Raw genomic sequence first — 11,857 nt, forward strand, 5'->3', positions numbered from 1 at the left:
ATTTATCGCTAGGCTGTTTACAGAAGCGATCGCTTCAACGTTTCTCTGGCTTTAGTCGAAATTAAAGTTCTAACAAGGCCAACTGCGCAGACAGCGGAGCTTCAACACATCCATGCGGTCGGATATGTTTATAAGTCTTTCAGGAAGAGTGCTCTATAGAAATACACTACAGGTGACAGACACCAAGCGTACATTTCCTGTTTGCCAATTATATTACCGGCAATATAAGGCAGATTTCAGTTGTGTAAACTTCGTTAGTCGTAATATAACCTGTATTATATTTGATATTTTAGTGATGTATCGAAGTATCGAGTATCTGTATCGAAAATCGATTTCGGTTCTGTATCTTGTATCGGTATCGGAGATACAATTTTCAAAGGTATCGAGTATCGTATCGAAGATACTATTTTGAAGTATCTTGCGCAGCCCTGACCGAGATGACTGAGAATTACAGCGCCATTTACTTTCCTCAAAAAGCATTGCGTTCAAAGGGCAAGGCATCGCGCCGAACGGATGGTAGCGTTCCGTGGACTCCCTTACAGCGCTACAACACGCTGTCGCGATCCACCCCTAAAGGCGGAGCTTAAGCGTCATTAATTAGCAGTCAATTAGTGCTGAGGGATTAATCAGTAATTTGTCATTAATTAGTAATTTGTCATTACTTCGTAATTTGTCATTAATTAGTAATTTGTCATAGGCAAAGTGGTGCGGAAAACGCTTTCACCTCTACGCACTTTAGACAGTCAAAGTGCCCCCCGAATTTTTTGTGTCACTTTCCTTGTGAAGGACTATGGTACTTGTGTGTTCGTGCCAATGACCAATTTCCTTTTGGTCGCGTTTAGCTACCTCCCTTTTTTACTGCTTGAACCTTTCCATATTATGTGTACATGTCCTGTTTGTACATGTGCAATGGGTGAAATAAAGAACATATTGTTATTAAGGAATTGAAAGGAATGAGCAAATACTGTGCAACTGCATCACAATGACGACAGTGTTGATAACTGCACACAGAAGTATTCCAAAACAAATATGTACAGCTTTATTTCAGTGTTCCATTTGGCGCTTCGTTGTCTCCAATTGGCGTTGCCTAATCTCGGTAATCTGGGTTGGTTTTCATTCGCTGCTCGGCCAGCTGGCTCCTGCGGCTTTGCACGCCCAGCCGGTGCAGCTCTCCCTTGCGCCGATCGTCTGCCGATCGTCTGCTTCGGGAGCCAGCGTCCGCTCCACCGCAGCAACACGGGGGCCAGCTGCCCTCGAGCGAGCACTTTGGGCTGCGGTCGGTGTGTCGTCCGGCATGCTTCGAGTTGTCGGAATGACCACTGGTGGCCTGCCTGCTGCTTCATCGCGAGTCCCTGCAGTGAGGCACTCTTCCCGAGCAGTAAGTCCACCTGTCATGGGTGCTCGAGCCTCACCTGCAAAAACACTTGTTCTATGCCTTCATGACAACTCTGCAATGCTGGTAAAAAAATTGGTGGGCTCTTATGGTTACGTACAGGTGCCGTCAAAAGTAAATGGAAGGCAATATTAATGAAAAATTTTATCATTGCCTGCCCAGTTCATGCATCGTTGAATACATATGTGGAGCCTATTTGTGATATTGCGAATTGTACTGTGCACCAACAAACGCGACGATTATGCTTTAGATTTAAATAAATTAATTTTGTTTTTGAGAAAATCGCCTTCCATTTACTTTTGACGGCGGGTGTACAGCCTTTGTCAAAAGTAACCAGGCTCCATGGTTTGCTTCTCATTCGTATAACAGAGCCCTCACGGCTTCCCTAAAGATCAAAAAGTTTTTTGAAGGTGAGAACAGGGGCTCTTTTAGCATACAGAGATTTAGAGCTTGAGTTCTGGCATAACAGCTTTAATATACGACTGACAGGAAAAATATGCAGCCTGGTTACTTTTGACCAAGATTGTACATACTATTGTGATATGAAACGCAAAGAACAAATACGGCCATTAGCAGAGACAGTCCAGACCATAATAGAAGACCACAAACAAATCCTTTACATTGGCATGACTAGTGTAGACATATAGAAACAAACTTTTAAGCATACCTATATGCAATATTATAAAACATGGACACAGTACGAGCCCGCCAAGAAGTAATAATAAATATGTGGCCCTGCCTGCTTCAGTCCATGCCATAAAAAAAGCAGAAAATAACGCCTACTGCATTGCTGTTTGATTGCCGAGCGCCATTTGCAGACTGAATCCTGGATGCTGAGACCACACATCGATAGGTGCGAGATGCGAAAATCCCGTGTACTACCGCATGTAAGCACGCGTTAAAGAATCCCTTGCAGTTGAAATTAATCCACAGCCCTCCCCTACAGCGTGTTCCTAAGCCAAGCCGCAGGTTTCGGACTTGATGCACGAGGGAATCTAGCCATGACAGTTGTGACTAGCATTTGAAGAGGGCAGAAGAGGGCTGGAAAAGTCGCCTTGGCGCGCATCATCGCCATTCACCGTGTCTTCCAATAAAGCAGCAGGTGGCAGGGCACTGCCTCGCTGACGTCGCCGCCGTTGCTGTGAAAAGGATTTAGCACCCTTGTCGTCATGTGCTCGGCGACTGCACCGACCAGTTCCGTTGCCGTGCTCATTGGCCGCCATTCTCGAGTACCACCACCTGCACCAAAATTATTAATTATAGCTCTACAGCACCGTCCGCCCAGTGAAACACACTGAAGTGAAGCACTTTGTGTGCAGCACACAATGCTTAAAAAGGAAAACAAACAAAAATCTATTTCACATTTCCCTAACCAGAACAGCACACACACGTAATATTTTGCTCAAAAGTACGTACGGAAAAGATTTGTCGCAATAATAAATCACGTGAAATTCTTATGATTAACATGATGTCCGAATATGAAACATGTGAACATGCAGAAAAATGTATGGGCCAGTTTTTTAATGTAAAACGGTTTTGCTCACCTGGACGAAAGATTTACCTCGTTTCTTCCGATTTCGTCTTTTTCCAATGGGGCTTCATATCGTCCCATAGTTTTTTAACTGGGCTACGCACACACTGCGTGTACCGGCCAAGCTATTACAGTCGCAAATCTGGGCCCAGGCTTCGTCTTTGGCCTTTTTGAGGTATTGTCCGTTTTCTTGTTTTCTGTAGGATATATTCACATGATGTCATCCGCAAAGGGCGCTAGCGGCCGGCGCGGCATTCGCCAAGTTGGTGCTCGCGCGCGCGGCCGCCGCAGCCAGCCGCAGCGTTTAAATGGCTGGTGATGTATGAAATGTGAGAGTATTTCGCGTCTCGCCGCAGATAATTTCTGTCCGAACCGTAACACCGCGTGACTGAGTGGGTATTCCGTGGGTTCCACTCTGTGAAAAGGTCGACCCGTAGGAAAGCAGATGCGCCAGCGCTGTGTGCGACGTACAGGACTGCTGCCGCGCGTTGAATTCACCGGTATCGAGGCCCACCTGGTGCACAGCTTAAGTTTGCTGACAGGCTAAGGAATTAAACATAAAAACCTATGAGAGGGTGCAATTACTTGACAAGCGGGTGAGTCCAAGAGCAATGCTGAGGGTGCCCACCGCCGAAGTGCCGCTTTTGGAGAGGTGAGTAATTCGAAGGGTCTGTTCGCTTAGCTGTAGCTTAACTTGTCATTTATATCTGCTGAAACTGACGTGTTACTACTGAATCTAGCGGAATGTCTGCACACTGCGTTGCTGCGAAAGTGCTAGACATCTTGTGCATACGAAGCAGCGCTACGTAGCTACAATCAAAACTGAAAAACATTCTCGCTGGGTAGTCAAGGGTTCGACGGCATACCGTCTGGTCAGGAATCATGGTTCTCGCTGGGACGGCCGTTCGTTCTGCGAACGCATGACAGTATTTGCTTGACCGTTCTGTCGTGTAAGTAAGGCAGCTGAAAGACCGTCTGAGAAGCTTCAGCAGCTCGCGGGCTACAGCCGCTGTGAATACGAGTTTTTTCGGTGGCAGTTTTGGAATTTCGGTAATTAATCGTGCTGTTTATCTACGATGTGCCCGGCATGACTAGCTGACAGTTGTCACCTGATATGAAAAGTTGCAAGTCGAGTACAATCTTGCGTGCAGTGTAGCCAGCCAGCTTTGCTGCCGAGTTGAGGCAGCTGGGTTATATCACGGCACAGAAGGATTCTGCTGCAGACTTCCTACACAATAAGCGTTCCACAAAGAAAACTAGTCGCTGACGCATCTAATAACATGCAAATATGTTACGGATCACTAACTGTTCACGCCGGGTACCTCACGGCGTACCGCGATCGCTGCGCGAGCTAGTGTGACACGACCGCCAACATGGCGCGTTTGCCGCGACGACGCTCGGGCCGTCTGGTAGCGCGGTTTCAGTGTATACCTCCTATAACAGCACTGTACCTAGCCACAATGTTCCTGAAAACTACTCGTTCATCTTCGGTGTAGATGAACCGCGGACCTGCGGGTTGTTTCTTGGCGCGCTGAGACGCGTCCGAAATGGATTCCGACGGTGTCGTGCTGAGCTCTGGAAGGTCCTCGTGGTCTGACATTTTGCACGCAAAAAAAGGGGGCAGCCACGAAAACACGTACACACACGCACGAACAGCCGAACACGCGCAAGCACGGACACACTGCAACCAACAAAGCTGAACGAAGCGAGCCAGGAACAGGAGGGAGCAAAGGGACCACAGAAACGCGCAGCGAGCAAGCAGAAGAAAGGGACCATCACGCAAATGCCGCGCCCACCAACTACGACTGTTGCCAGACAGGGACGAAAACCGGTTATTTCCTCTAAAGGTACATGATTTTTTAAGAGCGCAGCTCTTTGGCACCCGTTTCTGCGTTTCTGCGTTTCGCGGCGCCGCCGTTGCCGTTGTTCGTAGTAACCAGCAGTGTACGCCTTATACCTGTCACACGGGCACTTTCGATCCTCATTGAGTCAATGCTCGTCGAACTCAATACAGATCGAGGGTTGTCACACGGCCACTTTCCAGCGCAATCGAGCTCGATCCCGCTTGACTCGATGCCGACTCCTCGAGAGTGCTTGAGGTTCCAAGCGCAATCGCAAGCACTCTCGCTCTCACGAAGCTATAAAATAAACACTAGGCAACAAAACAAAACCACATTTGTTGTTGTTGTAATTGATTAAAATTCAAGACAGAACATTCTCAGGCACTATGCCTGCTTATATGCACACATATTTTTAAATAATCTCGGCACCACGATCCAAGCTTCGTCGCCCCTCGTCAGCGTAGACAAAGATGGCGTCCTCCGGCTCGTCGACGCGCACACTGTGCAGCGAGCGTGAGACAGCTGCTCTTATAGACAGCTGGCAAGACCGCCTCGACGATTTGCGGCGCCAGAAGAGGAACGCCGCAGTTTATGCGGTAATCTCGGAGGCGTTGCGGACCCTCGGCTTTGATCGAACAGCAGCAGAGGTCCGGCACAAAATTAGAAACTTGACGCAAATATACCGTTAAGTAAACTGGCGTTTGCTACGAAGCGTTTATTAGCGGGTCTGTGCATGTTAACGACGCAGCATTTTATCGCGTAAGCAATATTACGACAGGTTTCAGCCCTTCGCGTCGGGGCGGCCGCGAAGCACGTTTGACCTTGAAGGTCGGCGCGAGGCGCGGCGCACTACAGCTGCAGCCGCGCCGTCGCCGCACTCCGTCCAGCTGCTGAGTGTGGAGAGGAGGCTGGAGAACGGGGGGGGGTATAAAATGAGTTCGCTCGCTTGCCGGCTCCGTCATTATGCCACCTGATAGACGGAAACTGAGGCTACGTCGGCTTGAGGAAACGACAACGGGCTTCGGAGACAGATGAAGAACGCGAACAGCGCCTTGCTAAGCGGCGCGCTCAAGACGCTGCTAGACGGGCGCTCCGCGCCTCAATCGAAACCGAATCGTCTACAACCGGTGATGATCCCGAACGGAACGCTACGGAACGCTACCGTACCAACATGGAGGACTTAGTTCTCGGAGCGCCGAGAGATGGCGCTGCGCATTTCGCATATCGTCTATTGCTGTGAAACGAAAATTTCTCTGCCAAGCCAGTGAGTGACCTTGCAGCTTCCTGATACTGCACCATTAAAGTGCTGAGACAAGAATTGCATAGTGATTTTGTACACCTTTTAATGTACTGTTTTGATCAATGGTTGTTATCAATATGTCACAAATTTTTATGCAGAACCACTGGTCTGTTCTGCCTTTAGTCGCTGTACTTACAGTATGCTATCACTTTATATGTCGTGTGCAGAGACAAAAGAAGAAATAGAAGCTTTCTCTGGAAAGAGGTTTAGAAAAACTCTTGTTTCCTCTGAAGGAAAAAAAACGCAAAGGGCAAGGTAGGCTCATTATCTTATGACTGCGCTGTGTTTGAAAATGTTCCATTACGATATGGTGCTTCGGATTCCTAATTAACACCATAGAAGTGGGCTTGGCTACCAGCCTTGCAGCCAGTTGAAAGGGTGCACCTCTGGTGTACTCTTTCTTATTGATGTGAAAGCGCTGGGCGAAGTTGTAAGAGCTTGACCACATGTAGAGCTGGGTGCGATACTTTATACCTGTTCAATAATGAGATTTTTGAGATAATGAGATAATGAGATAATGAGAAGATAATGAGATAATGAGATAATGAGATGATTGTTGGACGTGTATGAAATTTTTTTTAAACTATTCTCTAAGATGTCTAGAGCCATAGCTTGAGGATTCTCTGATGACTACTAGTTAAGTGTGATTTATTACAAATGCAGCTTGTTTTAGGGAATGTATTAGAAAGCTGGACTGGCTGGTAAATGTTCGTATAGAGCCCTCCAGCATAATATGGCAAAAGACGAGAGAACACAGCACTGACTCACAGGAAGTATATTGTTTGTTTCATAAATAAAATTCATTTAAGAGTCAGCACTGCCTGTCATCTTTCAGTGGGGTATGCTGTCAACCTTAAAAGCGCGTTCACACTGGCGAGTCACGGAGGGGGATCCACAATCAAGTCGCCAGCGACCATTTTGGGCAAATCGCTCGCCAACCGATTTCTTGTGATTCACCATCAAGTCCCAAAACTGCAGAAAAATCCAAGGCGTTGGGGGTTACGACACCGTGTCATGTTGCGTTAATATCCGGGTTCTTGCTGTGCTGGGAAATTGAAGCCACCTGCATGCGCCCCTTCTAGGCACCTGTGTTCAGACATACACGCTTCGGCGGCCATTTTGCACCTTCTTCTGCGTATGTTGTTGTTTTATGTTTGATTAAGTGTTGAGTGTTTCATGAAATTTTCCACAGAGGCTATCAATGACGCGCTCTAATACTTTTCCATTCTTATGATTAGGCAGCACCTGAATTTCATATGCTGCTGAAACAAGAAAAACTGAAATGTGGAAAGAGATATTGGAGTTGTCTTCGAGTATTTACACAGACAACAGGTCATGCGTCCATTTTGCATGCTGCCTTTTTGATATCGAGACAATTAGTGGAGTAATTTTCCCACGTTCACAATTAACTATATCTTTTTTCGCTGTTAGGTTACTCTCACTATGTGTTGTGAGGTGACACATATGTGTCCTTGGCCTTTTCTCCACATGTGGTAGAAGAGGTACAGTGCGCTACATAGTAAGACAACCACGTCACAGCAGCCAGAAAGAGGAAACTGACTTCGGTGGTACCATCCATCGTGCGCACACTGCTGCGTCTGCAGACGCTCACGTGGCTGGCTGCTTACTGCCACGGCAAGGAGGGGCACATACACAGCCACTGCTGGCTTCGTTGTTGGTGCACTACAGATTTCTGGGCTTTCAAAGCCGCATTACGCCTGAACAAACTTGAGCATGGTCACTGACACCCTCAGGTGTGAGTTTAATGGGGGAGGGCGCGCGAGCGGTGCCTCTCCTCCCCTGCCCATTCTCGTTTGTAGGACGAGGTCTCGGGAAGCCAGTCGTAAACTCTGCTTTCCTGTGTGAACACTTCTTGTCGCTCAGCGCCCGTCGCGAGTTGACTAGAGCAAGTTCTGTCGCATTCACGACTCGCCAGTGTGAATGCTCCTTTCCTATCAGAGTTGCATGATTACTGCAGCAACTGGTAGCCAGCTTTATTCCCTGTGCTGCATCTTCATTATTGCTTGATGATGTGGCATAATATTTTACACATCTGCCAATGCAATTGCAGGTAATGCAGTCTGCAAAAAAAGTCACGATGCAAGTGCAACATAGTCAGGAACTGGAATTGATCAAGGAAGCAATCAACGACAACATTGTCGATTCAGTTCCATTAGCTTTGTACCAAGACCTGGAGCAAAGGCTGAAATCAGCTGAGGCTGAGCTCGCCGAGGATAGGAACGCACATTCGGATGATGCTGCCGCACCGTCAAGTGCAGTTTGCGAAGATCTGTGGGCGGAGCTTGAAGAGGCAAAAAAAGAAGTAAAAGCTCTCCCAGCATTGAATTCAAAGCTGCAGGAGGCCCTCGCTTCCAGGATATTTGATGCTGGTGAGTGCTTTTTAGAAGGGTGCCTCTCTCATTCATGATAAGGCCTTGTGAATTGCAAATCGCATGTTTCAAGCAGCTTTAGTATCAGGGAAGCTCTCTTGGAAAACATCCTTTTTGCACACACACATTGAAAGGAAGCTTAGTGCAAAGACAGAAGGGGGACAATCACTGGACACTTTTAACATGAATGGGATATTGTAGAACTCCTTGTGTTCTTAAAAGTCTTAGTTTAGTTTTGTGAGCACATGATTTTAAGAAGGGTGGTAGAATATTCCTCCAGAACGAACTCCTAATCACATTGCAATACCGCTGACTGCTGTTTGAAAATCATGATCATATTGCTAGAAAATGTAACTATATTTCAGGTAACTGGAAATGGCTGTGTGCCTGCTACATGCAGTGGTGGGAATGCTGCACCAATTGCACTAACCTGCACTATTGCGTTAAACCTTTTACATGTTGCCACAAATAGGTGGTTTTTGATGAAATTGTGGAGGTGCAGCGCAAAAAAAAAACAATTCCAGCAGCCAAGAGCCGTGACGTACTCAAGGCAGCAAAAACTGTTGCCTGTATGTGCACAGGCATGACAGGTTTATTCTCTGTGTGACAAGTTTCGCTTTGTAGCCTTTTAATGCCTGCTGTTAGTACACGGGGTGCACAAGTTTTGCTCATCTGCCTCGACAGCACTGCCAGCATCTGGAAGAACACGGTGATGTGCATGCGTTGAAAATGATTGCTTTCAAGGGACTCAGTCTCATGAAAGCACTTTTTTTAGTAAATAGTATAATTTTGGTCGTGCTCAATTTATCAGGCTTTTAGGTGGTTAGCCTTCTACGGGTTCGATAGGGTTAATCTGTAACTGCGAGTAAGGTTTCAGGCACATTAAAGCTGATAGCTTGATTTCATGGACCTCACTCGGGCACGCTGTAAGAGCGGCACCAGTAACCAAGCTTGCATTGAAGGAAGCTCAAGTGAAGCAGTTTAAAATGGGGATTTCTTGGCATTCCGTGCAACTTTTGCATGAAAAATATCGCGCTAAAGTTAGCTGTACAAAAGTTGGCTTGTTTATGTTTAACTAAAGGTTAATGCATAAAAATTTGAACATTTTATTTACTTCGTATATTGTGCCAAGAATTAACCAGTAAAAAAATTTTTCAACTTAGAGAAGCGAAGCTCATTTGTGCTACGGCAAGTGAGGTGCCCTTGAGCATTGTTTACAAACAGCAGGCAGAGCCTGCAGCATTGAATGGCAAGTTATTTCCTTCAATTGTGTATTTATTCATTTCTGAAGTGTTACGAATGCATGGTACACAATAGCAAAAGGACATATTTTGCAACCTGCTTCTATTTGACAGGGTCCACTACGGCCCCTCCTGCTTGCAGTAGTGCCACTTCACAAGGTACAGATCAGTGTGGCAAGATTCAGTATGTGATCAAAGTGGTCGTCAGTCTTCTGTGCTTTTTTTGGCTAAAGTGCTTTCTTCTATTGGAATGTGTGGTTGCGCTGCCTGCATGTCATTTTTCCAGTTTCAATGAATCATTTTATCAATTTATAAATTCTCGAATCTAAGCCGATTTACAAGTTTCTTATCCTTTGCCTGTGTTCTGAGAAATACTGTCTATCTAGGTTTGAATAAATATGATATCTGTGTATAGTATTTGTCAACAGCAGAGATATTGTGACGAACGGGAAAAATAGAGGGGAAAAGATGCATATTCTGAGTATTACTTGTTACTTTTTGTGACATGCCTGTGCCACACATGCACGAGAAATGACAGTTAGTTCTGAACACCTTAAGTTTGTTAATGTCATCATTTTTGTAATAGTTAGTATCATGTGTTTTAGGAAAGTTCATCGAGGAGGACTAAATTTGTAATAAAAGAGCCATTACACGTCAGCATCCACCCAAGTGTGGCCATATGGCCTCAAATGAAAGCTGCACAGCTTTTACAGAAGCTTCACAGTTGAGGAAAAATTCGTCCCACTCAAGGGTTCGAACTTGGGATTACTCCATATCCGAAGCAGTTGCTCTACTAACTGAGCTGACCAGGGAGGCTAGAGGATGGTAGCAGGTAGCCGAAATGATAAACAGTTTGAAGCGCTGATGGTGTTAGTCCAGTGTGTTTTGGAAGAGGGGGAAGGGGATCAGCTAAAACCGCTTTTGATGCAAATTGTGGATGAATTTGGCCTTGCCCTGCCACATTCTAGCCTGCCTGCATAGCTCAGTTGGTAGATGACTGCTCCTGATAATTGGTGGTCCCTGTATCGAATGCAGAGCTGCAATGAAATTTCTTCGACTGCAAAGCTGCTGTGAAATCTGTATAGCTTTCCTTCGAAGAGGAGTACGGTGTTGAGTGGATGCTGATGAATCATTGCTTGGTTATTACTTATTTCCAGGGTTGGTGCTATAATCATCAGATTTAATCTCATTACACTTGCATCACGTGGTAACACTTGCAAGCAAGTAAAAAAAATTGCCTCGTTAACAACAATGATCCAAGCACATAACCTTGCCAAAGCAGTTTGAGTACAATATTAAAATTATCTTGCAAAACATTCAGCTGTACCTGGTTGACAAGGCGAGGAAGTTGCCAAAAGCTCATGCCTGGATAAGCCGAGAGTGTCAGAAGTGCTGATTAATTTGGTGCCATTTAGAACAAAAACGTAGTAGAAATGCCTCGTCTGACAAAGTTAAGAATAAAAAGTTTTTACTTGAAACATGGTTGTTCCTAACAAAAGTTCACACTTTTCTGCGTGAGCGATAGATTTGGAGCATTCATTTCTGGGGCGAATGAGTCGTGGCAATCGCCGTAAATAGCCAGTGGAAGTGACGCTAATGCAATTAAATTTGTACATGTGGCACTGCGCTAATGCCGTTAAATGTTTAGGCACTGCGCACTTTGCAGTATTAAATTTGTTTGGAGCATTTATTACATTCACATTAAGTAGCTGCTATCAACTACAATTGGAATGTGTCTGTCCTAATTACAGGATGTGAAGAAGAACTTCCCTTTTGTACTGATGCCACTGTGGAGAACCCATGGCAACATGGTAAGATTTACTTTGTGTACACTGAGTGCCATTGCTGTCCATTGTGGCTTCCTGAAAAGAATATGTAGGACAACTCCATACAGTTTTCGCACTCACTAAAACTCAGTTTTATGGCTCCTGACTGTGCTGATGTTTGTGTAACGCATAAGAATATTTAGCATAGAAAAATTGGATTAAAAAATTTGTTCGCTACTCATTCAAAATGCATGGCATCGAGACCGAAAGGACGTAGTGGTCACCACGCGAAAGTTTGACTACGTAGCTAGTCTCGGGGACCCATGGGCACAAGCTACCTTAAGGAAATGCACTTTCCTTGAAAAAATGGCCAGCAGTGGCAATACCTATATTGC

The 11,857-nt window shown here is 45.7% G+C and overlaps 1 pseudogene; it reads right to left on the reverse strand.

Moving 5' to 3' along the window:
• Positions 1-2,388: 2,388 nt before the first annotated feature.
• Positions 2,389-4,524, reverse strand: LOC149356818 (uncharacterized; annotated as a pseudogene).
• Between the last annotated feature and the right edge of the window lie 7,333 nt (positions 4,525-11,857).

Source organism: Amblyomma mixtum, chromosome 3, assembly GCF_055824585.1.
Source record: "Amblyomma mixtum isolate Tamu chromosome 3, ASM5582458v1, whole genome shotgun sequence".
Lineage (NCBI taxonomy): Eukaryota > Metazoa > Arthropoda > Arachnida > Ixodida > Ixodidae > Amblyomma > Amblyomma mixtum.